Source organism: Equus caballus, chromosome X, assembly GCF_041296265.1.
Source record: "Equus caballus isolate H_3958 breed thoroughbred chromosome X, TB-T2T, whole genome shotgun sequence".
Taxonomy (NCBI): Eukaryota; Metazoa; Chordata; class Mammalia; order Perissodactyla; family Equidae; genus Equus; species Equus caballus.
The window spans coordinates 68,475,783-68,502,651 of record NC_091715.1 but is presented as its reverse complement, the minus strand read 5'-3'; the positions used below and the strand labels follow the sequence as shown (position 1 = coordinate 68,502,651).

The 26,869-nt window shown below is 42.0% G+C and overlaps 1 protein-coding gene across 1 annotated transcript in view; it reads left to right on the top strand.

Moving 5' to 3' along the window:
• ERCC6L (ERCC excision repair 6 like, spindle assembly checkpoint helicase) overlaps positions 1 to 26,869 on the top strand; it is a 32,367-nt gene that overhangs the window by 488 nt on the left and 5,010 nt on the right. The window lies entirely within an intron of this gene.

Here is a 26,869-nt window from a genome sequence, read left to right as displayed (position 1 = left end):
TAGGTAAACCAATAACCGCTACCAGGTTTGCTAGGTGCTGTAAGAGGTATCATGTGTAAGGCATAGTATAGGCATAAAGGTGGGAATGGCCAACTACAGGGGTCGGTGAGCTAAGGGGAAGCTTCACAAGAGGAGGAGTTGTTTGTGTTGAAAACTGAGGAAGCAGTCACCAGATGGCCAAGGGTGGGGCGCGTGGTGATGGAATGAGCATTAAAAATTTTTTTTGAATTGTTATAAACTACAACATGAAATTTACCATCTTAACCATTCTTAAGTGTACAGTTCAGTGGTTTTTTTTTTTTTTTTTTTTTTTTTTTAAAGATTTTATTTTTTTTTTTTCCCCCTTTTTCTCCCCAAAGCCCCCAGTACATAGTTGTATATTCTTCGTTGTGGGTCGTTCTAGTTGTGGCGTGTGGGACGCTGCCTCAGCGTGGTTTGATGAGCAGTGCCATGTCCGCACCCAGGATTCGAACCAACGAAACACTGGGCCGCCTGCAGCGGAGCGCGCGAACTTAACCACTCGGCCACGGGGCCAGCCCCTTCAGTGGTTTTTTTTTTTTTGCGGAAGATCAGCCGCGAGCTAACATCGGCTGCCAATCCTCCTCTTTTTGCTGAGGAAGACTGGCCCTTAGCTGACATCCGTGCCCATCTTCCTCTAGTTTATACTGGGACGCCTACCACAGCATGGCTTGACAAGCGCTGCCGTGTCCGCACCCGGCATCCGAACCGGGGAACCCGGGCCACCTAAGCGGAACGTTCGCACTTAACTGCTGCGCCATCGGGCGGTCCCTTCAGTGGTATTACATACATTAACATTGTTGTTCAACCATCACCACCATCCATCTCCAGACCTCTTTTCATCCTGCAAAACTAAAACTCTGTACCTATTAAACAACTCCTCATTCCTCCTCTTCCATCCCCTGGCAACCACCTTCTACTTTCTGTCTCTGAAATTGACTCCTCTTGGGACCTAGTATAAGTGGAATCATAACAGTATTTGTCTTTTTGTGACCTGTTTGTTTCACTTAGCATAATGTCCTCAGGCTTCATTCATGTTGTGTCATGTGACAGGATGTCCTTCCTTTGTATGCAGATATATTCCATTGTATGCATATATCACATTTTGTTTATTCATTTGTCCGTTTTGGACACTTGGGTTGCTTCTATCTCTTGACTATTGTGATGAATAGTGCTACTGTGAACATGGGTGTGCAAATATCTTCGAGTGTGCAGTATCTCTTTGGGTGTGCAAATATCTCCTGCTTTCACTTCTTTTGGCTATATATCCAGAAGTGGGATTGCTGGATCATATGGCAATTCTATTTTTAATTTCTTGAGGAACTGTTTTCTGTAGCAGTCGCACCATTTTACATTCCTGCTAGCAGTGCACAAGAGTTCTAATTTCTCCACATCCTGATCAACACTTATTTTTTCTGTTCTTTTTTGTTGTTGTTACTAGCCGTCCTAATGATAGTGAAGTGTTATCTCATTGTGGTTTTGCTTTGCATTTCTCTGATGATTAATGATGTTGAGCATCTTTTTGTGTGCTTATTGACCATTGTATATCTTCCTTGGAGAAATGTCTATTCAAGTCCTTTGCCCATTTTTTAGTCGGGTTGTTTGTTGTTGTTGTTGAGTTGTAGTTCTTTATATATTCTGGATAGCAACCCCTTATCAGATATATGATTTGCAGATATTTTCTCCCATTCTGTAGATTGCCTTTTCACTCTGTTGATTGCCTCCTTTGATGCACAGAAGTTTTAAATTTTGATATAGTACAAAGAAATAAATTGGGGCAGTGGAATAATTCTGTCTCTTTCAAAAAAATAATGTTTTAAGGTTGTTAAAAGCCAAAAGGTCTCCTTACAGAGCAGTAAGCACATCTTTGGACTAAGTTACATGACTTCCTTAGGGAAGACTTAGGGAAAACAGGAGGAGGAGATGTGGTATGGTAGAGTACTGGCTTTAGAGTTGGGCCGTTTGGGGTTTAAATTATGGCTCTGCCAGTTGCTAGCTTGGAGACCTCAGGCAAGTCACTTGACTATTCTGAGCCTCAATTTTCTCATCTGGAAAATGGGGATAGTAAAGCTTAAAACCTTTGGTCCCCTCCCCTCCTTTCTCTGAGCAAGCAAGTGGGCCTTCAGCTTGCACCGATTCCTCAACCCTGCTGCTCACACTGGCACCTGTCTCTCCCTCACTCCCAGGTGCTCTCTCCTGAACATTCTCAAGCTCTCTCCCACTCCCCTCAACAATCAGCCGCTTCTCTCCCAGGCTCCACCTTTCTCACAGTTTCCCTGTCTCTCGTGACATCCCATCTCTCATGACCTCTCAACTCACAAAGTTCCTTTTATTTCTCCTAATCTTTCTCGGTCTCTCCTGTCCTCTTCCAAATTGCGCCCCCCCAGAAACCCCCCTGCACAAAGCATCACCTTCTCTACCTTCTCTCTTGCTCACTTGCTCATAATTCTGCTCCTTGGCACAATCCTACTCAATTTCTCTCTCTTTGTCCCTCTGTCACACCTCTCTCCCCTTTCTGTCCTTCTCCATTCCTGTTTCTCTGCCCTTCCTGCCTAAGAGATGGAAGAAAATTTTGAAACTTGCTATCACACACTCTCTGCACATGTTTTCTTTTTCACACACTTTGATCTTCTGTCACGTACAATGACTCTCTGTCACACATTCTCTGTGGCACACTGTTTCAGTCATGCCCTCCCTTGGGGACGCCCACCCACCAGCTCCTCTCTTGCCCACTCTCTCATCTGGCGCCCACTGCCCTCTTGTGCTCTGTGTATCTCCTGCTTGCTTCCACCCTCTGTTGCCCCCCCAACCCCACACCTTGTGTTCCCCCTCCCTCATTACCCCCTCTTTTTCTGGCATATTCTCTCTCTCTCTCCCTCTCTCCTCCCTTCTGTCTCTGTCTCTTTCTGTTACCCATTATCTCTCCCTCTGTGCCACCCACCTCTGTCACTCACTCTTCCTCTCTGGCACTCATATTCTTTCCCTCTTTCTCTCTCCCAATGTCTCTCTCTGTCACCCACTACCCCCTTCTCTTTGTCGCATACCTTTCTCTTTCTATCACCCACTTGTTCACATGCTCATCTACCTGCTCACGTTGTCATCCCTTCTCTCACCCACTTATTCTTTCTGCTATCCCACCCTCTTTCTGTCTCTCTGACTTCTTCCCCACTCTGTACCTCTGGTGCCCCTTCCCCCGTTTGTCTGTCACCCACAATCTCTATCACCCACTCTGTACCTCTGTCTCTCTATTACCCATTCTCTTTCTGTTACCTACCCTTTCTCTGTCACTCATTTTCCTTCTCTGTCATCACTCTCTTATTCTGTCACCTACCCTCTTTTTCTCTCTCTCACTGTATCATTCTGGGTCCCTTCAGGAGGTAGAAACTGATGCGGGGTCGGTGAGCCGAGGAGTCAAAAGAAAGATTTCTTAGACTCTTAAGATCTGGCAGTAGTGCTCTTTTATTTAGAGAGTAGAATAGCATGGGGACAGGACCCATGGGCAGTCAGAGTTTCTGCTGCTGCTGCTTCTGCTGCCCCCGCTGGCATGGGGACAGGGCCCATGGGCAGGCAGGGCCGCTGCTGCTGCCCCCGCTGGCATGGGGACAGGACCCATGGGCAGGCAGAGCTGGTGCGTGGGGACAGGACCCACGGGCAGTCAGAGCTCCTGCTGCTGCTGCAAAGTTGGGTGGAGAGTAAGGCTAAATTTAAGGCATAGGTATGTGAGTTATCTCTTTACAAGACAAAGAATATGTAAAAAGGTTAAAATGGTATCAGTGCCCGTCTGGTCTGGCCCGTCTGGTCTGGCCATTTGGCGGTCCCACAACTTTTAGATAAGAATTAAACCGGATTGAGTAAATGGCAGAAGTCACCGCTTGAATTTTATCCTCGGCTAAAGACAAAGGAGGATTTGTGTGTGTGGGGGGGTCAGTTACATGAGGTTGCCAGACAGTAACCAACTTAAGTTCTTGCCTCTGGCATTGATTAAGAGCTTCTAGAGATAAGACCATCCCCCCTTCTTCCTGGCACAGAGAGGGAGGCATCTTCACAGATAGAGGTTTCCCTTAGAAATGTAAATGTTTCCCAACAAAGGGGCAAACAAATTCCACTCCTTGGAGCCTGAATCTCATCTGTAGTTTTAAAACTAACCAGCCTAAAAATCCTCATCATAAGCCATTTTAAAATTAAGCAGCCTAAAAATCCTCATCAGAAACCATAGTGTATTAAAACAGGAATTTCAATATAAAGAATTATTAAACTGACAAACAAGTGACTGTAAGAAATAAGGAAATTCCGTATGGTAGCCTAGGTCTAAGGGAGAGTACCTAAGGAAGGACAAACTTGGAAGGGGGCCCTCTCCCCAAGGCTGAGCTTCACGCCTCACTGGACAAGGTGTGGTTCAGCCCACTGGATAGTAGAGAAGTGTGCTGGCTTGCCCAGGCCAGAGCTGGTCTGCATTCCCTGTGCCAGCAGGAAGCAACCTTCTAGAGTGCAGGTGGGGAGCAGGCTGTCAGCAACCCATGGTGAAGGCATGCAGAAGGTGTGGGGGCCCGGGGCATGGGCAAGCTGCCGGGGGAGCTGGTTTCCATGTAGAGAGGGCTGCAAGGAGGTTATCACCAGGCCAGGTGGAGGCTTCAAGATCATTGAGGGACTGTGTGTTTGGGTGTGTGGCTGTGTGCCACTCCGCTGACCCACTGTGCAGCAGCAGCCAGCAATTTCAGGAGAGCCCCTTCCTCCTGCAGTGTCCATCAGGCGCCCTCTACTGAGAAAGCTTAGCACCGTGCTTGCTGTAAAGGAGAGATGCTTCAAGGAATTCTGTCCATTATCACAGAACAGGTATTAAGGGGTGAATTTGGAACTGAGAGGCAATTGATGCCTGGCAGAGTCACCCACCTCTCGCCTATGTTGCCCACTCACTGTGTCACCCTCTCTCTCTGTCACCCACTTGCTTGTTCTCTATGTTGTCCACTCTCTCTTGCTGTCATCTGCTCTCTTTATCTATGTCACCCACTTTCTCCTATCACTCCACTCAAACTGCTTTTGTCAAGGTCACCAATGACTTCTGTATAACTAAATCTAATGGTCAATTCGTAATCCTCATCTTCCTTGCCTACCAGCAGTATTTGACAGAGTTGGTCACTTTTCCACGAAACGCTTGGTTCATTTGGCTTCCAGGACCCCTCACCCTCCTGATTTTCCTCCTGCCTCACTGGTTGCTGATTCTCAGATTCTGCTGATTTCTCCTCATATTCTCAATTGCTTTTTCTTCTAACGTATTTTAAAGTAAATTCTCAGACTTCATGATATTTCATCCTTAAATGCTTTAGTATGCGTCTCTACAAAAAGAAGATTTTTGTACAAAGCTGTCATACTATATCACACCTAACAAAATAAACAAATTCTTTGATATCAGCTAATACACAGTCCATATTCAAGTTTTTCAAATGGTCTTAAGTCTTTTTATAATTGGTTTGTTTGAATCAGGATCCAAACAAGGTCCACATGCTGCATTTGGTTATATTTCTTTATTTTTTCATTTATTTTAATTAATTAATTTTTTGGGTGAGGAAGTTTGGCCCTGAGCTAACATCTCTTGCAAATCTTCCTCTTCTTGCTTGAGGATTTTCCCTAAGCTACATCCGTGCAGATCTTCCTCTGTTTTATATGTGGGACGCTGCCACAGCATGGCTTGATGAACAGTATGTAGGTCCACACCTGGGATCTGAACCTGTGAACCCCAGGCTCCCAAAGCGGAATGTGCAAACTTAACCACTATGCCACTGGGCCGGCCCCTGGCTATATTTCTTAAGCCTCCTTTCTTTTTAAATTTTTTTATTTTTATTTTTTTTTTGAGGAAGATTAGCCCTGAGCTAACATTTGCCAATCCTCCTCTTTTTGCTGAGGAAGCCTGGCCCTGAGCTAACATCCGTGCCCATCTTCCTCTACTTTATACGTGGGACGCCTACCACAGCATGGTGTGCCAAGTGGTTCCATGTCTGCACCCGGGATCCGAACCCGTGAACCCTGGGCCGCTGAGAAGCAGAACGTGCACACTTAACCGCTGTGCCACCGGGCTGGCCCCCTTAAGCCTCTTTTAATCAACAACGATCCCTCCCCACCACTCGTTTTATTTCTATGCCAGTGATTTGGTTTAGTCTGATGGCTTCCTTGTAGTGTCATTAGTTTGTTCTCCTGTCTCCTGTAACTTCAATTTCAAGACTTGATAAATGAATGGATAATGAAAATGTGAGGGGCCGGCACTGTGGCCGAGTGGTTAAGTTCGTGCACTCCACTTTGGCGGCCCAGGGTTTGGATCCTGGGTGTGGACACGGCACCTCTCATTAGGCCATGTTGAGGTGGCATCCCACACGCCACAACTAGAAGAACCCACAACTAAAATATACAACTATGTACTGGGGGGATTTGGGGAGAAAAAAGTAGGGGAAAAAATGTGAGATATGTATATAATGGAGTATTATTCAGCCATAAAAAAGAATGAAATCTTGCCATTTGTGACAACATGGATGGTCCTTGAGGGCATTATGCTACATGAAATAAGTCAGACAGAGAAAGTTAAATACCATATGATCTCACTTATATGTGGAATCTGAAAAAAAAACCCAAAACCAAGCTCGTAGGTACAGAGAGGAGATTGGTGGTTGTCAGAGGCAGGGGATGGGGGTTGGGTGAAATGGATGAAGGGTGTCAAAAGGTACAAACTTTCAGTTATAAATAAGTCATGGGTATGTAATGTACAGCATGGCAAGTATGGTTAATAATAGTGTAATGCATATTTGAAAGTTGCTAAGAGAGTAAATCTTAAAAGTTCTCATCACAAGAAAAAAATCTGTAATTATATGTGGTGACAGATGTTAACTAGACTTATTGTGGTGATCATTTTGCAATATATACAAATATCAAATCATTATGTTGTACACCTGAAACTAATATAGTGTTGTATGTCAATTACATCAATAAAAAATTTTAAAAAACTATTCTAGAGAAAAAAAGATTCAGGTTTAATATTTTGGACATGACTACTTCATAGGTGAGGCCATGTACTTCATATTGCATCATTTCAGGAAGCATATGATGTCTGATTTTCCTACTTTTAGTAATGTTAAGATTGATTAGTGGGTTCAGGTGGTCACAGGCTGATCACTCCTTCACAAAGTTGCATTTTCCCTCTTATGATGCATGACTAATATGTCAGGGATACTTTAGCATCCTGCGAATACCCAGTTCCCCATAAATCTTTCATCCACTGAAAATCATTGCTCAAATCAGTTATTTCATTAGGGATTACAAAGTGTTGATTTTCTAATTTCACCATTCTTTCTGTATTCATTACCTGGAATTCTTCTGTAAATGTTCTTCGTGTTGGAGTGCCATGTCTTTTTTTTTTTTTAATTATACTCCTTTCTTTGGTGATCTTATCCAGGGTCTTGGTTTTAAATCCCATCTTTATACTGAGAATTTTCACATTTTTGTCTTTAGTCTTGACCTCTTCTGAACTCAACTCTTGTATCCGACTGCTTACTTGACATCTCTACTTGATAATAGACATATCAAACTTAACTTGTCCCAATCCAAAGGACAAGAACCACATGTTAATTTCAATAGGTGCAGAAAAAGTATTCAGCAAAATCTAGCACCTTTTAATGATAAAAACACTCAACAAGCTAAGAATACAAGATAACTTCCTCAGCCTGATCAAGGGTATCTACAAAAACCCACAGCTAACGGGGCTGGCCCCGTGGCCGAGTGGTTAAGTTCGCGCGCTCCGCTGCAGGCAGCCCAGTGTTTCGTTGGTTCGGGTCCTGGGCGCGGACATGGCACTGCTTGTCAGACCACGCTGAGGCGGCGTCCCACATGCCACAACAAGAAGGACCCACAACGAAGAATATACAACTATGTACCAGGGGGCTTTGGGGAGAAAAAGGAAAAAAAAAAAATCTTAAAAAAAAAAAAAATCTAACTTATAAAAAAAAAAAAAACCCACAGCTAACATCATACTTAACGGTGAAAGATTGAAAGTTTCCCTCCCTTATATCAGGAACAAGACAAGGATGTCTGCTCTCTCCACTTTGTTCAACATTATAATAGAGGTTCTAGCCAGGGCAGTTAGGCAAGAGAAAAAAAAGGCATGCAGATTGGAAAGAAAGAAGTAAAACTATCTGTATTTGCAGATGACATCATCTTTTATATAGGAAACTCTAATGAATCCACAAAAAAACTATAAGAGCTAGTAAACGACTTCAGCAGAGTTGCAAGATACAAGATCAATATTCAGAACTCAGCTGTGTTTCTATACATAGCAGTGAATGAAATTGAGAAAACAATTTGTTCCAGGACCCTCCCACAGATTCGCGGAGGCTCACGTCCCTTAGTTGGCCCTCCATATCTGCAGACACAGGGCTGACTGTACTCCCCAAGGTGATATACAGATTCCAATGCAATATCTAACAAAATCCCAGCTGGGTTTTTTTTGCAGAAATTGACAAGCTATTATAAAAGCTTTGTGGAAATGCAGAGGACCCAGAATATCCCAAACAATTTTGAAAAATAACAAAGTTGGAGGACTCAGAGTTCCTTATTTCAAACTTACTACAAAACTATAGTAGTTAAGACCGTGTGTGGTACTTGCATAACATAGACATAGAGGTCAATGGAACAGAATTGAGAGCCTCGACTCTCCTTTCCTGGAACAATGTAAAACACCTATATTGCAGGCATTTGCCAGGTGTAGGGGATTATGGTTGCTATTGTCTTTTGTTGTTTTTGTGGTTTTTGTCTGCTCAGCAAGCTTTCACATCCATCTTCTTCTGGTGATAGATCTTATCCTCTGGCCACTAGGGTGGGCAAGTAAACATTCTTGAAAACTTTTGTTCTGAAATATAAGACATATATAGGAAAATGTATGAAACATAAATATTCAATTTAACGAATTAAATTGCTAGGTCATGGTTTGTTTTTACATTTATATTCCTGTCTTAATGGAAGGTCTTGTCTGTCTCCCCACTGAAGTGGCCTGAAGGTGAACGGAAGGCAAACTTGAGGGTTCAGAACTTCTTTTTGAAAAGCCCTAGGTTTGTTCAAATTCTGGAGTGAGTGTTTGCTTGAAGCCCCAGAGTTTTGCACTGCAGTGTGGTGGTTAACCAGATAACCTCGGGCTGGAAGATCGGGGGCTGGAGGTACTAAAGGTTTATACCTACGGTAAAAGAACTTAATATTGTTACTGGAGAATTTTTCATTTTTAGTTAGACTTTATTTCAAAGGGCAAGTCAGGAGGTTAGCCACCAAACACTCCCCCAAATAATGAAACTGTTTTTTTCTGCTGAGGAACATGAGCTGCTGTGGTCCATCTGGATGCCAAAGCACATCTGCTGTGCCAGAGAAAAAGATAATTTTGGTTTTGGGATAGTTAGCTGTTTTTTCCTGGAGTAATTAGCCAGAAGGTTCAGCTGCTTTCTGAGGGCATGTTGTTGACATGTAAGAGAATGCTATCTTCCTGTTTATTCTGGCAGAAGGGTATTTGCCCACTTCAACCAAATTTTTCAGGTCTTAGTCACAATGGAGGAGGACTAGATCCCTGCCTGCCTTTACCCCTTTGAATTAGGCCTTGCCCTTCGTGCCTGCTTGTATTCTCTTTGTGACAGGGTATAAAGGACCTGAAAGAGCACTAAGAACCTTGGATCTCTTAGGGGCCATAGGTTGGTTCAGACAGTTCTTATCTGTGGAATCTAAAGCCAGTGACACAGATAATAAATGCTGTAGAAAGCCTTATACTGTTTTAAGTGATTGGTCTTATAAGTGAAACAGAGTACGTAGATGGACAGTGGTAAGACCCCAAACCAAACCTTGGGCAGGCTCCCATCCTGAGAGCCCCAGGCCCACTGTGTTTTTAGGAAAGCATTTGGAGAGGAGATCCTGCCAAAGTCAATGGTACTTTTTCTAGCTGAGATAAACCAGAGGTCACAAACTGGCAGCCCATGAGCCATGTTCACACGTAAGTTTTGTTTGCTCTGCCCAGTGTTTTTAAAACGTATGCACTAGTTACCATTTAAAAATCAGGAGAATTCACATAAAAATCAGAATTTCCAACTTTTTTCCAACCATCAGAAGATGTGGCAACCCTGGGCTCTTACTCCTGTGTTGCAATTACCCTGTGGAGATGAACAGCAGCTTGCCCCCTTCACATGGGGCATATGGACCCCAGTGTCGCTTTTCATCTGGCAGCTTCGCTCATCTCTGTTGCTTGCCTTGTCCCTAAAGGTCTTTGCTTTGTGACCACGCTACTTTGGGTATATTCGGCAAGGCCCAAACCTGAAGAGTTCAAATAGAATTCTGTGAGGTTGGAGGTCCGCTGCTCTTCCTCCCTGGGTTCCGCTATTGTATGCTCTAATAGCCCTCTATTTTCCTTCATAGCCATTATTATAGTTTGTAACTAGTTATTTATGTGCTGCTTTGATAAGCGTCAGTCCCTGTACTATAAGCTGCATGAAGGCAGAGACCTGTTTTGCTCCCGGCTATATCTCCAGTGTTTAGCACAATGCTTGACACGTGATCAGTGCTTAATACATATTTGATGAACAACTGAATGTCACTCAGCTTATTTTGGTTAGTCAAATGTCCTCCAACCACAGCGGTTACAATTTCACCAGTGGAGGACCTTATTATAAACATTGGGTGATTATCACAGGAGAATGTTGAGAAAGAGCGCTTACTGGGGCATCACTGGGGATTGGTGCCTCCGTGCTACCTCTGATTAGACCTGATTCAGGAGCAGTTATGTCTCAGGACCTAAAACTTCTGCTGGGCCTTATAGCCAAGCTCGTGTTCTTCTGTTGAGATCTCTAGTAGCCCAGTGTTTTGGATTTGGTTTAAACAAGACTGCGTATAAAATCACTTATATTGTATTAATGTCGAAGTGACTTTCTCTGAATTCTGCTTAATGTGCTGTCTTGAAGGCAGCGTTTTCCAGATCACATGCCAGGTCTTAGGTGGTTGGGCAGATTGTAGCCTGCTAGTGTATGGTTAGTGGAAGAACTTTTAAGGTAGCTTCGATGGAGAATTGCAAACTCCTAGAAAGACAAAAGATTGCCTCTGAAAGATGCTTTCTTTCTCTTAACTTTCTGAGTATCCGGATCTCACCATTCCATACCTTCAGCACACATTTACCAAATGCTTCCTCTGGACCAGCCCACACTGCTGGTTGCTGAGGATGCAGTGGCAAAAAGATACATGTCCTTATAGTCTAGTGGGGAAGAAAGACAAATGAAAAATTTCATATGATAGATATAAATACAGAGGATATGTCCCTAATCCGGAATTGTGGGATTTGGGGCATGTGTGTGTGAAGGAGGGAGTTGTCAGAGAAGGTTTCTTGGAAAAAAAATAGTTCCTTTACTGACTTTTAAAGGATGAGTGGGGATTAGCTAAGCAGTAGGGAAGAAGCTGATGCACATGGCGTGCTAGACAGTTTTGTGGGTAAAGGTGCAGGAGCAAGAGGAAGCGTGGCCCTTTCAGAGCTCTGTGGGAGCTTAGTATTGCTGGAACATGGTGGAGGTGGGAGGAGTGAAAGCAGATCTTTGGGCCTTGATGGTAGGCCTGGGAAAATATAATATGGAGGCAAGATGGAATGGTAGATAGAGCAGTGGCTTTGGATTTTTCCGGCCTCAGTTAAAATTCTAGCTCTGCCACTTGCTTTGCTAGCTGTGTGACTTTAGACAATTCATTTGACCATGCTGAGTCTCAGTTTCCTCATATATATAAAATGGGGATAACTGGGCCTAGGTCATTTGTTCTGTTGCTTCTCTTAACCAGATTATTGTGCCTCTTCCAGATTGCTCTGCTTCCCACCTGTCCACATCCATTCCCTCTGTCCCTTTAAACAAATGGCATTTCCTCAAAAAGTTAGAGAATTACCATAGGACCCAGCAATTCTACTCTTAGGTATATACCCCAAAAGAATTGAAAACAGGGACCCAAACAGATACTTGTCACCAGTGTTCATTGCAGCATTATTTACAGAAGCCAAAAGGTGGAAATGACCCAAGTGGCCATCAACAGATGAATGGATAAACAAAATATGTTCACGTGCAATGGAATATTATTCAGACTTAAAAAGGAGTGAAATTGTGACACATGCTACAGTATGGATGAACCTTGGTGACATTATGCTAAGTGAAATAAGCCAGACACAAAAGGACAAATATTGTATGATTCCACTCGTGTAAGATACCTAGAACAGGCAAGTTCACATAGAGACAGAAGGTAGAATAGAGGTTACCAGGGGCTGGGGGCTTGGGGAGTTACTGCTTAGTGGGTGCAGTTTCTGTTTGGAGTGATGAAAAAGTTTTAGAAATAGATAGTGGTGACGGTTGTACAACATTATGAATGTAATTAATGCCTGAAGTACAATTAAAAATGGTTAAAATGGTAAATTTTATCTTATATGGATTTTACCACAATAAAAATATCCCCAGAAAATTTTTCTCTCATAGTTCTAGAGGCCAGAAGTCTGAAATCAAGGTGTCAGCAGGGTTAGTTTCTTTGTGGAGGTTGTGGGAATCTGTTCATGCCTCTTCTAGCTTCTGGTGGTGCCAGCAACCCTTGGAGTTCCTTGGCTTGTAGATGCGTCACTCTGATCTCTGCCTCTGAGTTCACATGGCCTTCTCCACTCTGTCTCTGTGTCCACATGTCCCTCTTATTAGGCCCACCCTAATCCAGTATGACCTCATCTTAACTTGATTACATCTGCAAAGACTACTTCCAAATAAGCTCACATTCACAGATTCCGGGGCGACATGAGATTTGGGGGGATGCTGTTCAATCCAGTACAAAGCCACTGCCATGGTTAAACATCTTTTAGGGGAAAGTACACAGAATCAGAAGGGCAATGACAACAAAAAGATCCTCAGAAACACCGTTTGTTTGGGGACAGGCAGAGGGAGAGGAATTCAAGATGCAGACTGAGAAGGAATGGGTAGAGAGGTCAGAAGACATCCAGGAGAGAGTGTTGTGTGCCACTGTACCCAAGGAGGAGAAAAACTTCACAAGGTGTGTAGTGGTCGGTGGTTTTAAATTCAGCAGAAAGGTCAAGAAAGATAAAGACTAAGTGGCCATTGGATTTGGCATCATGGAGGTCATTGGTGCCCTTGATGGAAAGAGTTGCATTAGAGTGCTTGAGTAAGAAGCCAAATTGTGGTGTGTTGAGTTATGACTCCTGGTTATGTGTGCCTTCAAACTGAGAGACAGCAATCTATGGATAAAGCAGTCTTCCTTTTTTTTTTCTCGTGAGGAAGATTAGCCCTGAACTAATATCTGTGCCAATCTTCTCTATTTTGTATGTGGGTTGCTGCCACAGCATGGCTAATGAGTGGTGTAAGTTTGTGCCCAGGATCTGAACCCGTGAACCTGTGCCGCCGAAGCAGAGTGCACCAGATTTAACCACTACGCCACCGGGCCGGCCCCTCTTTTTATTTTTGGACTCACCACCCAGGTTCTATTACTAACATTTCACTGTACTTGTTTTATCATGTCTGTTCTACCAATCCATCTTATTATTTGAATGCATTTCAAAGTAAATTGCAGACATCAGGATACTTCCTCCTACTTCAGCATACATACCATTAACTAGATTTCAGTATTGTAGGTTTTTTTCTTTTGAAGTAAAACTTACCTACAAAGAAATGCACAAATCTTAAGTGTACATTTGGTGAGTTTTGACAAATGCAAACACCTGTGTAACCCAAACCCCTGTCAAGGTATAGAACATTATCATCTCCCCAGAAAATTCCCTTAGGCCCCTTTCCAGGCAATCCCCACTCCCACCTTCCACCTCCAGAGGCAACCACTGCTCTGATGTTTCCCACTGCAAATTAGTTTTGCCTGTTCCAGAACTTCATATAAGTAAAATCACACTGCTTCTACTTTTATGCCTCCCTTCTTTGGCTTAGCATAATGTTTTTGAGATTCATACATGTATGAATTCATGCATGCATTTATACATATAGTAGTTCATTCTTTTCTATTATCGAGTAGTAGTCCATTGGATGAATATACCACAGATTGTTAATCCAAGCTAGACACTTGGGTTGTTTCCAGTTTTTGGCTATTAAGAGTAAAACAATGCCATTTTTTAAAAATTTTTGCATGTCCATCTCACAAATGGGGCTAAGCAGGGAAAAGCTAACTATTAAATAATTAGTAATACTTGTTGTTTGCACTGTGAATCAATTCTCCTCTAATTTATCCCAGAAGTTGCTATTTAATAATATTAAGTGTGTATTTATAAGTGATTATGATAAATCATTTTCCACTTTGATTAAAATGATCATCCCTGGAAGTGAGGCCAAAAGGTGGCTACCTTCCCAGGCTGGTTCTTCCATGACCCAGGCTTCGATGGATTGGTTTCCAACACTGGCATGCACGTCACCTGCAATTTTTATGTCAGCCACACACGTTATTGATTCTGAGAATCAAAGGCCTTACTAATTGTGTCTGATGTAACCACATGCAACTCGACAAGGAAACTGGATACGATGAGATATGTCAGGGAGTTCCTTATGAGGGAACTGGATCAGGAGAGGCGAACTGAGTTCTTGTGGGAAGAACAGCAATAACTCTGTTCACATGCACTGAGATGAGCAGGACCAGGCCCCTGCGCTTCTACCAGAGGCCCAGTGCCTGGTGGCCAGGTTAGAAAACAGAGCAACTTCTGCTTGCTTTGCATGTGAAGCAAATAAAGTTTATTGGGTCAGGGTCTTCGCACTTAGTTCTCTATCCTGTCACATCCCAGAAGAAAATCCTAGGGAATGTTCCAAAGGGTCCTCCAGATTAAGGAAAACCTAGTGTTTGTCTCTGCAACTTAAGCTTATGTCCTTTCAGCTGCTGATTTGTGAACACTACTCTGTTTAGCTGGGCTTAGCTCTTTGGGGTATAGGTATAGTATGGCTAATTGGTTTCTCCGGGTAGGAAAAATTTTCAGCATCTAAACTTGGCGGTCCCTCTGCCAGGGGAGAGGAAAGGCTTCTCAAGGTATTAGCCAGCTCCGGAGGGTGGTAGATGGTATGGGATTGTTGAGATGTTAGTTGGCTATGGTTAAGGCAGGTGTTTGCATTGGGGGAAACAGCTTTTGGACAGAGATGGTTTTAAATGGGCACTTGGGCAGGGTTTCTTATGGCGAAGACCTTTGGGTGGGGATAGGACCCAGGGAGTTAGCAGCTGGGCAGTTCTGCCAGTGAAAGAATAGTTTTGCAGGTGTGGGACTTGCAGCCCATGTTTAATGGTCGTGTCTTCTAACAGTTGTTTGCATATGCTCTTTCTAAATGTGTGTTAAAATGATCCTTAAGGGGAACTATATTCTAGGCATGTAATTTCAGGTACAATCATTAAAATGTAAAGAATTTGGTTCTATTATCCCTTGCTATGGAATTAAAATCTCTTCTGGGTTGACAGTTTGCATCTGAATAGTTCTAACATATTAGAGCTTGACATATTAGAGCGCCTTTAAAAAACTTACTAAATTGGTAAATGAAATGAAAAACTGACATTCTCCCCCCATCCGCTAGCACTGTTCTTCTCCCTGTTCTCCTGCTTGAGAGGAGGTTCTTCCTCCTGAACTGGTTACTCTTCCATTGTCCTCTTGGCTCCCGAGCAGGCCTGGCTGCTCCCCGGCCATGCCCAAGGAGAGTAGGGGAGCAATTCTGGAAAAAACATTTGAGCCCGTGAAGTGTTAGCTAAGTTCTCCAGATCAGTAGGGATCCTATGTGTTATAGAAGGACACATGATTGCATTAGTAGTACAAACGGCGTTTTCCTTCCAAGCCCTGGAAATAGAAGTGATTAGAGGTTAAGTGGCTAAATCAAACTGCTTTATAGAAAGCATTGTTGTCTTGTAAATAACCAGTTATCCAGAGAAGTGCTGTAAAAAGGCAGATTTCTTTTCTTCCCTGATTCCATTATGGGGAAAGAATACCGTCGTAGGTTCAGCTTCGTTGGTGGGGCAGATGGGGTTGAGGGGAAGAGCTGAGATGGAGTATTAGACCTGCTAACTAGGGGGGACCAGGACTGGGACTGGGAAGCAGCTTGGCTGACAGCAAGGGTTCAACCCAGCCGGAAAGTGGGGTGTCCAAGACATACTGTAAACTCTGGTTGTGGTTCAGGCAGAAGGTTGACGGATGTGGGAGTTCCAGAGGATGGGTAGAACCCAGCAATGAGTCTTAGGCTGGTGGTAAGAGGTCTAGGCAGACAGCTGCCACTTAAAAGGTTGGTGTATGATTGTGGGGACTCTGGCCCCAGGCTGCGGTGCACTTTGCTCTCTGGGGAGGAGGCCTGGCTGGAGTTAGAAGCTCAGGCTTCATAGGGGTTCAGGGTACTGGGTAGGTTACCAGTTCAGGAACTTGGAAACAATCTAATAATGATAAAAAATGAAATTTTCTCCTTCAAGCTCTAGAACATAGACCAAGGTAGAAGACCAGTTATCCAGGTGAGGGTACCCTGGGGGTGAGAAGGTCCAGGAGGAAAGAGAGAGTGGAGAATGGGTTCAGCCTGGCACTTAGGTGGAGGGGTCCAGCGGTCGCCACTATGGCCTCACGTGAGATCAGAGCAACAGGGAATGTAACTCAATTCTAAGGCCCACTGGGGTAGGGGAGGTGGGCAGCTGACCTGCCAGGGTAGGAATAGCAGAGTTTTGCAGCCAGCAGGCTCTTTTCTTCCTCTTTTTCTCCTTCTCTTCATCTTTTCATTCCCTCAACTTTTACTGAGTGTCTGCTCTAAGACCCGCTCTCCATCCCTGTTCTCAAGGAGTTCACAGGTAGATACATAGGCAGAGACTAAACCAATGTTTCTCTCTTTTTAAATAAACTTTTCATTTTAGAGTAGTTGTAGATTTACAGAAATATTGCAAAGATAGTATAGAGAGTTGCCATATAATTCACAACTAGTTTCCCTATTGTTAACATCTTACATTGTATGGCACATTAATTACAGTTAATGAACCAACAGTGATATATTATTATTAACTAAATCCATACCTTATTTGGATTTCCTTAGTTTTGATCTAATGTTCTTTTGTCCAGCATCCTATCTAGGACATCACATTCCATTTAGTCGTTTGTCTCTCCAGGTTCTTGCCTGTGACAGTTTCTTAGACTTTCCTTGTTTTTGATGACCTCGACGGTTTTGAGGAGTACTGGTCAGGTGTTTTGTAGAATATTCCCTCAGTTGGGATTGGTCATTGTTTTTTCTTGTGATAGACTGGGGTTTTTGGTTTTTAGGGGGAAGACTACAGAGGTAAAGTGCCCTTCTCTTCAAATCATATCAAGGGTACATACTACCACCATGACTTACCACGGTGGCTGTTGACTGTAATCCCCTGCTTGAGGTACTGCTTGCCAGTTTTCTCCACTTTAAAGTTACTCTTTCCCCCCACTGCACCTTTGCCTTCTGTACTCTTTGGAAGGATGTTACTATCTGTACTCCATGTTTAAGGAGTAGGAGTTATGCTCCATTTCCTTGAGGGTGGAGTAGCTACATAAATTATTTGAAATTCTTCCACATGGGAGATTTGTCTCTTCTCTTTATTTATTCACTCATTTATATCAGTATGGATTCATAGATATTTATTTTATACTTTGGGTTATAATCCAATACTACTTCATTTTGTTGCTCAATTTTTTCCAGCTTTGACCATTGGGAGCTCTTTCATTTGGCTCCTGGTGTCTTTGACACACTCTCATCATTGTGGGGGGTTGGAAGTTTTTTTGAGCACTCCCTTGCTTTCTGACACTACAGGATACTCTGGGCTCATCTTATAGATTTCCTGCCACAGTCCTAGAATCAGCCATTTTTCCAAGGAGCCCTGGTTCCTGTTATTGGAGAATGGCATTAGAACCCGAGATCTGGGGGCTAGGTGCATTCATTGCTACTGGGGGGTCCTTGTTTCTAGGCTCTTTCTGCTGACAGAGCAAGGAAATATGTGTGTATGCTAACCCATGTGTATACACACGTCTGTAAATATGTCTATGTGTAACCATCTGTATCTCTGTTAAACATGGGTTTGTACTGATGTTCCCAGCTCTGATCCATTACCACATGAACCGTTCTAACCTCCTCCTCTTGCTTATCTGTAAATTCCCACTCCAACAGTGAGAAACCTGGCTCCCACTATCCGCCACCCGTGTACTGACTCTTCAGCTCTAGTGTACATGCACTGCACTATCAGAATTGTTAGCCCATATCCCCATGGGAAACATCTTTATCTACTAGAGTACAGTGGTTCTGGCATTTCTTTTGCTTTTTTAGTCTTACAGACGTCACTTCCTAGGTTACTTAGATCAGCACCTTTTCCCTTCGCCTCCTTCAGTGCAGTTGTTTCATATATTTCTAATACAGCTAGATTGTTTTGTAATGATTTTAATACAGTGTTAAGTGCGCTGATAGAGATGAACGCATAGGGGCGTACTGAGGTGGAACAACTGATCCAGCTCAGGGATAGGGTGTAGGGATGGAAGCGTCCTTGGAGGACCCACAGGTGAGGCCTAATCTGTATCTTTAGCAGCTCTTAAAGTGTGGTCTCTGGACCACAAGCATTAGTTTCACTTGGGAACTACAGAAATATGAATTCTTGGGCCTCACTACAGAATCAGAAAATCTGGTGTTGGAGTCCAGCAATCTGTGTTTTAACAAGCCCTCCAGGAGATTCTGCAGAACATTGAGAATCATTGTGTTAAAAAATGCGTTCAGGGAAAAGGGGGGGTGGGGGGAGGGCGCAAAGGGGGAAGTGGTGTACCCACGACATGACTAACAAAAATGTACAACTGAAATCTCACAAAGTTGTAATCTATCATAACATTAATAATAAAAAAAAATGCGTTCAGAGAGGTTAACGTGGTGAAAAGAAAGGAGTGCATTCCAGGAAGAGGAGGGTGGCGTGAGCCTAAGCTTACAGAACACAAAGTAGCATGATGGGCATACGGGGTTAAAATAAAATGTTTGAGGCAGGAAGTGGCAGGAGTTCAGGCAGAGAGGTCAGCAGTTCCTGGCTGGATTGGGGAAGGCTTGGAATGCCAGGCCGAGCAGCTTAAACTGCATTCGTAGGCCACGGGAAGCCACTGGAGAATTTTTTCTTATTAATAGCTTTATTGAAGTACAATTCACATACTATACATTTCACCCATTTAAAGTGTACAATTAAATAATTTTTAGTATATTCACAGAGTTGTGCACCCATCACCACAGATAGTTTTAGAACATATTCATCACTCCAAAAAGAAATTCCTTGCCTTGTAGCCATCACCGACCACCCCCACCCTGTCCGTGAAGCCCCCAGCCCTGGCAACCACTAATCTACTTTCTTTCTCTATGAATTTGCCTGTTCTGGACATTTCATATGAATGGAGTCATAAAATGTATGGCCTTTTGTGACTGGCTTATTATGTTGTGTAGCAAAATGTTTTTAAGGTTTATTCATGTTGTAGCATGAATCAGTATTTCATTCCTTTTTATTGCTGCATAATAGTCCATTGTATGGACAATTTTTTATCCATTCATCAGTTGATGGACATTTGTATTATTTCCCCTTTTGGCTTTATGACTAATACTGCTATGAACATTCATGTGCAAGATTTTCTGTTGACAAATGTTTGCATTTCTCTTGGGTATGTACCTGGGAGTAGAATTCCTGGATCACATGGTAACTGTATACATAACTTTTTGAGGAACTGACAGACTGATTTCCAAAGCAGCTGCACTATTTTACATTCCCACCAACAGTGTTATGAGAGTCCCAACTTTTCCACATCATTGCCAACACTTGGTATTTTCTTGCTTTTTATTCTAGCTGTCCTAATGGGTATGAAGTAGTATCTTATTGTGGTTTTGATTTGCATTTCCTTGATCAGCATCTTTCCACGTGCTCATTGGCCATTTGTATATTTTCTTTGGAGAAATGTCTATTCAGATCTTTTGCCCATTTTTTTAACTGGGTTATTTGTCTTTTAATTATTGAGTTCTAAGTGTTCTTTATATATTCTAGGTACAAATCCTTTATCAGATACATGATCAACCCATTCCTTGGGTTGTCTTTTCACGTTTTCTTTTTTTTATTGAGTTAATGATAGGTTACAATCTTGTGAAATTTCAGTTGTACATTATTGTTTGTCAGTTGTGTTGTAGGTGCAACCCTTCACCCTTTGTGCCCACCCCCTACCCCATCTTTCCCCTGGTAGCCACTAATCTGTTCTCTTTGTCTACATTTTTAAACTCCTCATATGAGTGGAGTCATACAGAGATTGTCCTTCTCTAACTGGCTTATTTCACTTAACATAATTCCCTCAAGGTCCATCCATGTTGTTGCAAATGGGACGATTTTGTTCTTTTTTATGGCTGAGTAGTATTCCATTATATATATATATATATATATATATATATATGCACCACATCTTCTTTATCCAATCCTCTGTTGGTGGGCACTTAGGTTGCTTCCATGTCTTGGCTATTGTAAATAATGCTGCAATAAACATTGGGGTGCATAGGACTTTTGGAATTGCTGACTTCAAGCTCTTTGGATAGATACCCAGTAGTGGGATGGCTGGGTCATATGGTATTTCTATTTTTAATTTTTTGAGGAATCTCCATACTGTTTTCCATAGTGGCTGCACCAGTTTGCATTCCCACCAGCAGTGTATGAGGGTTCCTTTTTCTCCACAACCTCTCCAACATTTGTTACTATTAGTTTTAGATATTTTTGTCATTCTAATGGGTGTAAGGTGATATCTTAGTGTAGTTTTGATTTGCATTTCCCTGATGATCAGCGATGATGAACATCTTTTCATGTGACTATTGGCCATCCATATATCTTCTTTGGAGAAATGTCTGTTCATGTCTCCTGCCCATTTTTTGATTGGGTTGTTTGATTTTTTTGTTGTTGAGTTGTGAGAGTTCTTCATATATTATGGCTATTAAGCCTTTGTCAGATATATGACTTGCAAATATTTTTTCCCAGTTAGTGGGTTGTTTTTTTGTTTCAATCCTGTTTTCATTTGCCTTGAAGAAGCTCTTCAGTGTGATGAAGTCCCATTTGTTTATTCTTTCTGTTGTTTCCCTTCGCTGAGAAGACATGGTGTCCGAAAAGATCCTTTTAATACTGATGTCAAAGAGTGTACTGCCTATGTTTTCTTCTAGAAGCCTTATGGTTTCAGGTTTCACCTTTAGGTCTTTGATCCATTTTGAGTTTATTTTGGTGAATGGTGAAAAAGAATGGTCAATTTTCATTCTTTTACATATGGCTTTCCAGTTTTCCCAGCACCATTTGTTGAGAAGACTTTCTTTTCTCCATTGTATACCCTCAGCTCCTTTGTCAAAGATAAGCTGTCTATAGATGTGTGGTTTTATTTATGGGCTTTCAATTCTGTTCCATTGATCTGTGCATCTGTTTTTGTACCAGTACCATGCTATTTTGATTACTGTAGCTTTGTAGTATGTTTTGAAGTCAGGGATTGTGATGCCTCCCATTTTGTTCTTTTTTCTCAGGATTGCTTTAGCAATTTGGGGTCTTTTGTTGCCCCATATGAATTTTAGGATTCTTTGTTCTATTTCTGTAAAGAATGTCATTGGGATTCTGATTGGGATAGCGTTGAATCTGTAGATTGCTTTAGGTAGAATGGACATTTTAACTATGTTTATTCTTCCAATCCATGTACATGGAATGTCTTTCCATCTCCTTATGTCATCATCCAATTCTCTCAGAAAGGCCTTGTAATTTTCATTATATAGGTCCTTCACTTCCTTAGTTAAATTTACCCCGAGGTATTTTATTCTTTTTGTAGCGATTGTGAATGGTATTGTTTTCTTGAGTTCTTTTTCTGTTAGCTCGTTATTAGAATATAGAAATGCTACTGATTTATGCAAATTGATTTTATACCCTGCAACTTTGCTGTAGTTGTTGATTACTTCTAAGAATTTTCCAATGGATTCTTTGGGGTTTTCTACATATAAGATCATGTCATCTGCAAACAGCGAGAGTTTCACTTTTTCCCTCCCTATTTGGATTCCTTTTATTCCTTTTTCTTTCCTGATTGCTCTGGCCAGGACCTCCAGTACTACGTTAAATAAGGGTGGTGATAGAGGGCATCCTTGTCTTGTTCCTGTTTTCAGGGGGATGGTGCTCAGTTTTTGCCCATTGAGTATGATATTGGCTGTGGGTTTGTCATATATGGCCCTTATTATGTTGAGGTAGTTCCCTTCTATGCCCATTTTGTTCAGAGTTTTTATCATAAATGGCTGTTGGATCTTGTCAAATGCTTTCTCTGCATCTATTGAGATGATCGTGTGGTTTTTATTCCTCAGTTTGTTGATGTGGTGTATCACGTTGATTGATTTGCGGATGTTGAACCATCCCTGTGTCCCTGGTATGAATCCCACCTGATCATGATGTATGATCCTTTTGATGAATTGCTGAATTCTGGTTGCCAAAATTTTGTTTAGAATTTTTGCATCTATGTTCATCAGTGATATTGGCCTGTAGTTCTCTTTTTTCGTGGTGTCCTTCTCAGGCTTTGGTATCAGCGTGATGTTGGCCTCATAGAATGTGTTAGGAAGTGTTCCAGCCTCCCTAATTTTTTGGAATAGCTTGAAAAGGATAGGTATTAAATCCTCTCTGAAAGTTTGGTAGAATTCCCCAGGAAAGCCATCTGGTCCTGGGGTTTTATTCTTTGGGATGTTTTTGATTGCTGTTTCAATCTCTTTCCTTGTGATTGGTCTGTTCAAATTGTCTGCCTCTTCTTGAGTGAGCTTTGGGAGATTGTAGGAGTCCAAGAATTTATCCATTTCCTCTAGGTTATCCATTTTTTTGGCATATAGTTTTTCGTAGTATTCTCTTATAATCCGTTGTATTTCTGCAGAGTCTGTTGTTATTTCTCCTCTTTCATTTCTGATTTTGTTTGTTTGAGCTTTCTCCCTTTTTTTCTTTGTAAGTCTGGCTAGGGGTCTGTCAATTTTATTTATCTTCTCAAGGAACCAGCTCTTTGTTTCGTTGATCCTTTCTACTGCCTTTTTTGTTTCAATAGCATTTATTTCTGCTCTGATTTTTATTATTTCTCTCCTTCTGCTGACTTTGGGCTTTGTTTGTTCTTCTTTCTCTAATTCAGTTAGGTGTAGTTTAAGATTGCTTATTTGGGATTTTTCTTGTTTGTTAAGATGTGCCTGAATTGCGATGAATTTTCCTCTTAATACAGCTTTTGCTGTATCCCATATGAGTTGGTATGGCATGTTATCATTTTCATTTGTTTCCAGGTATTTTTTGATTTCTTCTTTAATTTCTTCAATGATCCATTGCTTGTTCAATAGCGTATTGTTTAGTCTCCACATCCTTGTGCCTTTCTCAGTTTTTTTTCTGTGATTAATTTCTAGCCTTATAGCATTATGATCTGAGAAGATGCTTGTTATTATTTCAATTTTTTAAAATTTGTAGAGGCTTGCCTTGTTTCCCAACATATGGTCTATCCTTGAGAATGTTCCATGTGCACTTGAGAAGAATGTGTATTCTGCTGTTTTAGGATGAAGTGATCTATATATGTCTATTAAGTCCAAATGTTTTAGTTTTTAGCTAAATAGTGTTTAGCTCCACTATTTCCTTGTTGATTTTCTGTCTGGATGATCTGTCCATTGATGTGAGTGGGGTGTTGAGGTCCCCTACTATTATTGTGTTGTTTTTAACATCTTCCTTTAGGTCTGTTAATAGTTGCTTTATGAACTTTGGTGCTCCTGTGTTGGGTGCATAGATATTTATAAGCATTATTTCTTCTTGATGAAGTGTCCCTTTGATCATTATATATTGTCCCTCTGTGTCTCTCTTTACCTGTCTTATTTTGAAATCCGTTTTGTCTGATATAAGTATTGCAACACCTGCTTTCTTTTGCTTGCTATTAGCTTGAAGTATTGTCTTCCACCCCTTCACTCTGAGCCTGTGTCTGTCCTTGGGGCTGAGGTGTGTTTCCTGGAGGCAACAAATTGTTGGATCTTGTTCTTTAATCCATTTTGCCACTTTGTGTCTTTTTATTGGAGAGTTCAATCCGTTTACATTGAGGGTGAGTATTGATGCATGAGGGCTTAATGCTGTCATTTTCTCGCTCGTTCTTCTGGTTTTCCTGCATTACCTTTGTTTCTCATCCTGCGTGTTTTAGCCTACCCATTAACTTCTGCAATTTCTTATGCTGGGTTTCTTAGATTTTTCCTTATTTATGTTTTGTGGCTCTGTTTTGTTTTTTAGTTTAGTGGCTACCCTGAAGTTTGTATTTAGAGTCTCGTGTATAATATAGTCCCTTCTCTGGTGGTCTCTTACTTACTTGGCCTAGACTGATTTAATCCCTTTCCTCTTCCCCTCCTAAATTATTATTTTCATCTCTTATTCCAACTCGTGTTATGAGTTTGTGGTTAGAATGATAAGATCGTCTTTGCTTTGGTGGTTTCCTTACCTTTATCCTAATGCTATAGTTGAATATTTGCTATCCTATTCTGATTCTGTCTGTCTCCCTACTCTGTGGTTTGTGACCTCTTTCTCCCTTTTTTTCTTTTTTCAGGTATGAGAGCCTTCTTGAGGATTTCTTGTAGTGGAGGACTTTTGGTTACAAATTCCTTTAACTTTTATTTGTCTGGAAAAGATTTAATTTCTCCCTCATAGCTGAAGGATATTTTTGCTGGATAGAGTATTCTTGGCTGAAGATTTTTATCTTTTAAAGTTTTGAATATGTCACTCCATTCTCTCCTAGCTTGTAAGGTTTCTGTAGAGAAATCCGCTGAAAGTCTGATAGGAGTTCCTTTGTAGGTTATTTTCTTCTGTCTTGCTGCCCTGAATATTCTTTCTTTTTTCTTTCATTTTTGCCATTTTTACTACTATATGCCTTGCAGTACGTCTTTTACATTGACAAATCTAGGAGATCTGAAAGCTTCCTCCACACACATTTCTCCCTCAATCCCTAGATTTGGGAAGTTCTCTTCTATAATTTCATTAAGCACACTTTCTGCTCCATTTTCCTTTTCCACACCCTCAGGAATTCCTATGATTCTTAAATTGGTTCTCCTCATTGAATCTGCTATTTCTCTGATGTTTTCCTCATTCTTTTTAATCCTTAGTTGTCTTTCTGCCTCTGTCTGGAGCCATTCAGCCTGTCTATCTTCGATTATGCTAATTTGCTCCTCTACGGTGTCTACACGGGCATTCAGGGAATCCGTATTCTGTTTTATCTGGTCCGTTGTATTTTTCATCTCTAGTATTTCTGATTGATTCTTCTTTATAGTTTCAATCTCTTTTGTGAAGTAACTCCAGAACTCATTGACTTGTTTCTCTATATTTCCCTTTACCTCATTGAGTTTTTTGATGATAGCTACTCTGAACTCATTTTCACTTAGTTTACCTATTTCCAAGTCCTCAGGACTTAATTCTGTGTTTTTATTGTTTTCCTTCTGGTATGGAGCTTTTATAAATTGCTGAATGGTAGAGGAGCGTTTTTCGCACATGATGCTATTATTCAGTTGCAGTTACAGCCTGTCGCCACTAGATGGGGGTCGAGAGCCGCGCGTTCTGAGCACTCCGCCTTCAGCCGCGATGGTGGGTGTGCAGCGCGGTTTGGGGTAGGTGGGGCACTTTCTCTCATGGGCCGATCTACATTCTGATCAGCTCTCGCTCTTTGGTCTCCCAGGGCCCGGGCTTGGTGGGCTCCCCACACACGGAAGCTTTCCCGGTGAGAGGGTTTCCACTGCACTGGCGGTGGGAGTCCTGGACGATCCCTGGCCGTGCGGCCCCTCCCCCACTCCTTCCCTCACCCATGGCAGCTATCCCAGTCTCTAGGGGAAGGAGTGAAGTTCTCTCTTACCCTGTTCCAGCTCCTCCGAGGCCAGCTGCAGTCTCTCCGTCCTCCATCGTCTTGCTGCTGTAGGTCTCTGACTGTCTCTGTATTAGGGTTATTGGTTGAAATTCAGTTATTCTGGTTCTTTGGTTGTAGTTTGGTGGGGCGAGAGTCCCGGATCAGCTCACCCTGCCGTTTTGCTGATGTCACCTCCTGTCTTTTCACTTTTGTGATAGTATCCTTTGAAGCACAAAAATTTTTAATTTTGATGAAGCCCAATTTATTTTTCCCTTTGGTTGCTTGGGTGTTTGGCATCATATCTAAGAAACCATTCCCAAATCCCAGGTCACGAAGATTTATGCCTGTCTTTTCTTCTAAGAGTTTTGTAGTTTTAGTGCTTATATTTAGGTCTTTGATTCATTTTGAATTAATTTTTGTGTATGGTGTGAGATAGGGGACCAATTTCATTCCTTTGCACATGGATATCCACTTTCCTCAGTGAATTGTTTTGGTATCCTTTCAAAATCAATTGACTGTAAACCACTGAAGAATTTCAAGCACAGGAGTGACATGATTTCTTTTATGTTTTAAGACAATATCACTGGCTGCTATATAGAGAATGTATTGGAGGGGCCAAAAGTGGATGTAGTGAGTAGGAGGTTGCAGTTATCCAGGCCGGAGATGATAGTGACTTGCACCACAGTAGTGCTAGTGGAGATGGAGAGAAAGACACAGGTTATACTTGGGAAATGAAGTTAGTAGGACTTGGGGACTGTCTGGCTGGAAGGGGGGTAAAAAGAGGGGAGAGGTCAAGGATGACTCATATTTAGATTGGAGTCAAGGATGATCTTCAGATTTCTAGCTTGTATGGCCAAGTGGATGGTAGTGTCATTTACTACCACACAAATGGAGAAGCACTTTTTTAGAGGGGAAATAATGAGTTTAATTTGGGATTAATTGAATTTGAGGTGCCCATGAGCCTTTCAAGTGGAGATGTCTAGAAGT